This window comes from Echinops telfairi, unplaced genomic scaffold (assembly GCF_000313985.2).
Source record: "Echinops telfairi isolate 266 unplaced genomic scaffold, ASM31398v2 ScPeMD7_2;HRSCAF=8, whole genome shotgun sequence".
In the NCBI taxonomy this organism is placed as follows: domain Eukaryota; kingdom Metazoa; phylum Chordata; class Mammalia; order Afrosoricida; family Tenrecidae; genus Echinops; species Echinops telfairi.
The window spans coordinates 75,935,906-75,939,624 of NW_022103898.1; positions in this window are offsets into that span (position 1 = coordinate 75,935,906).

Sequence of the window (3,719 nt, forward strand, 5' to 3'; positions counted from 1 at the left end):
CACCATCTGCCCATGGTGACTGGACTTGAGGTAGGGGCGTGGGGGTGGGGGGTGGTGTGGACTCGCATGATGCAAGAAGGAGGATGATTTCACAGGCTCACGCCCGAAGGTCTGGAACTTGGGGGAGGAGACTCCATAAGAGCCAGGTGGGGAAGTATCATGTCTGAACAGACTGGCCAGCATTCCTAACTTGCTCTGTCCCAACTGCCAAAGTGCCCATTCACCCGCTGTGGGTTCCGGGGTGGATTCCTCTGGGGCCTCCGGACCAGCAGATGAACCCTGGGAGCCCCGTTTCTAGCAAGGAGACTCAGACATAGGTGGGGGCTGGGCGGGGTGGCACAGGGCACCCAAGTCACCCCCTGACCCTGCCTATGCTGGCTGCACAGAGTCCACCTGGACTGGAGCACAGCGTGGAGGAAGGCCAGCGCCTGGGGCGGGGGAGGGGTGGAGTCCCTGGGATGTCTGGGGAAGCCCAGAGAGGGGGCAGTGGGGCAGAGTCCACCAAGGCTGGCAGAAGGCTGTGAAACTTGGGAGGACGCCTGTGCCAATAGTCTACATTTGGGGTATCCTAGAGGTAGTGCAATTCAGTTAGTGCCCTCTGTTAATAGAAATGTATGTGGTGGTGGTGGTGGTGGTGTGTCTGACTGCCATTGAGTGGAAACCTGTGGGTGGCCACGGATGTCCATCTTCCCGAGAGCAGAAAGCCTCTTTCTCCCAGGGAACTGCTCACCGACTGTGAGGTGCGCAGTCTGGTCATTGCGTAGGGAGCGCACTGCAGCCCCGGTGGAGCTGGGGGTGGGCGGAAGGCTGTGCAGGACCCAGCAAGGAGCGTGCAGCAAGCAACCTCGCTTCAGTCCTGGCCACACTTCCTGATTGACTGAAAATGGGAGGCCCGCGGCCCCCACCTTGACCTCCTTGGGCTTGGTCTCGGGCTGAGTTTTCTCCTTATACCCCTGGTGCTAGTTTTCGGGGGTTTTTTGGGGTTTTGTTTTGTTTTTGAGAAACTGGGAGAAGAAAACTGCGGGGAGAGCCAATGTGGTCTGGAAATGTGGCTCCACTCTATTTGACATACCCGCTCCCCACCCCCCACCAAACCCTTAGTCAATGGAGAGACATTGCATGCTAGTTCCCAGAGGAGAGCTCTAGGGGTGGGGTGGGGGCTCAGTACCACAAGTGTCCACCATGTGGCAGTGCTGCGCCACTGGACAGCGACGGGCCTAGGTTGCCTAGGAGCCTCCTAGGAAAGGACAGGGAAAGGGGCTGCACTGGCAAGGGGAGAGCCCGGAGCAGCAATCCATCCGCTCCCTTTGGGGACCTGCCTCCTCTCTAGAAGAGGAGAGGAGCTGTTTCTCACGCTCCTCCCTCCCCCACCCTCACTGTCCCGAGGATCCACATCACTGCCACCTTTGCTTTTGGACCTCATCACACTGACACGTGGCAGTGGAGCCTGGTGATGGGTGCCAGGCTCTTCCTAGAAACTCCGGGCATGACATGGTGGGGAGGGTGGAGAAGGGACCATGAGAACACACACACACACACACACACACACACACACACACACTTCTTGTCTCCCCAGGCCCTGAAGCATATTCAAACACCTCTGTCCAGTGCTCTCCCCAGCTCCCAGCATCCTCTCTGCTGTTCAAGGCTGGCTGGGAAGTCGAGGTTTGCAGGTTTGAGTGGCGGGGCCTGGGAGGGACTTGCTTGTCAGTGCCCAGAGACAGAAGCAAAGGCAGCCAGGCGCAAGAAGCAACTGTAGGGGCCTCTGACCCCACTTTCCCCCAACCCTCCCTCTGTCTGGTGCCCCCAATTTCCAGTTCTTCCCACCCTCTTGCTGCTGTGCCTGGCCTTACCTCCCCACTGACACTTACGTCAGAACTCAGCTATAAATATGCTCTTCGTATCTTAGTCACTTTTCCCAAGAAGTGCTCCTGAGGTTATAAATACCCGAGCCATCTGCCTCGCGGCCTGCCCTACCACCAACCTGGGCCTGGGGTAGCGACAGGCTTGGGGGTGGGTAAGGAAGTAGGAGAAGCTGAACTAGCTGTCCTGCTCAGATGGGAAAAACCTGAAGGGGTGGAGAGTGAAGGGCTTGGAGGCTATGAAGGAGAAGGTTTGGAAAAAGGCCCATTCCCTCCCAACACGACAGAGGGCAGAACTCAAAAAGAACGCGACTAATACTGATCTTCCGTTTATTCGATAAGTTGGCTATTTTGTGCCAATTCTATTTTTGTGCCTTCTCTTTTTTTATTTAAAAAACAAAACAACTTGCATGACAATGTCCTTCATGAGGAGGGCTGCCTTTTCTCGGCCTGGCCTGAAACATCTGGCCTCTGAGGTGAGGAGGGCCTCACGCCACCACTCCCCCATCGTTGGCTTTGCCCTAGAGACTCAGGTGGGGGTGGGAGGAAGGAGGTTTGAGTTGGGAGACCCGGGAGGCACTAGGAGGGAGAGCAGGATGACACTAGCAGACTGCATACCACCCACAGCTCAAGCGCGTGGCCCTCTGGCCCACAGAGGTCCCTTTCGGACTTTCTTCTTTGGGTGCCTCTTCTGGGGACCTTTTATCCTGGCCCAGAGTGGGTTTTGAGTTAAGCAAACACAGACAGCACGTTCTCCAAAGGTCACATGGGCTTTGCGCAAACTCGGCCTTGGCTGCAGACAATATCGACCCCAGGGTTCAGGGCTGTCCAAGCCAGGGAGGAGACAGTGGAGGAAGGAGGGCAAAGGTGAAGAGAACCGAGTCTCAGAGCACATGCCCCCTCGCCTCATCTCAGGCCTTCCTCTTTCCCTCCCTTCCCGGTACAAGTGCCCCTTGGCCAATTCCACTTTCCAGGCAGGAGTCTTGGCTGGGGGGTCAGCTGGAAGCTCTGCTTCCGCCTCCCGCCAGGCACGGGCCCACAGGTTGTGGGCTTACTTGCGGAGGGACCAGAGGTTTGTCTTATCCGTTGGAGCACGTGCTTAGGGAGGAGAGGAACAGCTAAAAACGCCGGGTCTTTATCAGCCACGAGAGAGTGGAGGGAGTCTAAGAACGAGCAGGAGGCAGCAAGGAGGAGGAAGAGACATAAAGTGCGAGGCGGAGAGATGCAATAGCTCAGCCTAGAGGCCAGCAAGTGGTCAGGGCAGGCGGGTTCTGTGTCACCTGGGTGTCAGGCAGGGTCCTGGCAGGAGACAGGGGACATGCTCAGCTGTCTAGGTTTGCTTCATTAAGAGGACTTAGTGAAGGAACTATTTACCGAGGGGTTATGAGAAACAACCAAGGATGTCGAAACACCCAGGGACAAGCAAGAGCGGAAAGGCGTTATGACCTCTACCTTTGAAGGGGTGATAATAGAACTTCAGCAGAGCTGGAGCCATGGAAGAAGCAAGCCAAATAGGAGCCTCAGGGACACAGCCACAGCCACCCAGAACCGTGATGCCTAGGGAGGGGGAAGGGGGGCAGGAGCACCCTTACCTCTGTCTCCCTTTACTCAAACACTAGGAAGCCAGAAGGCAAGGGAGCTCAGGGGACAGGTCTGGAGAGTCAGCACTCAGGGGCATAGAACAGAGCAGAGAAGGGCCAAGAATGGTTGGAGGTATGCAGAGGGAGCATCTGTAATATTAAGTTAAATGTGTGGGGCGGCGTGAGGGGCCAGCCCCCGCCCACTGCTACTACTACCCACAGGTTCAGTAAGCACAATTGTACGCTTGAGATATATAAGTATTATATTAAAGTCATC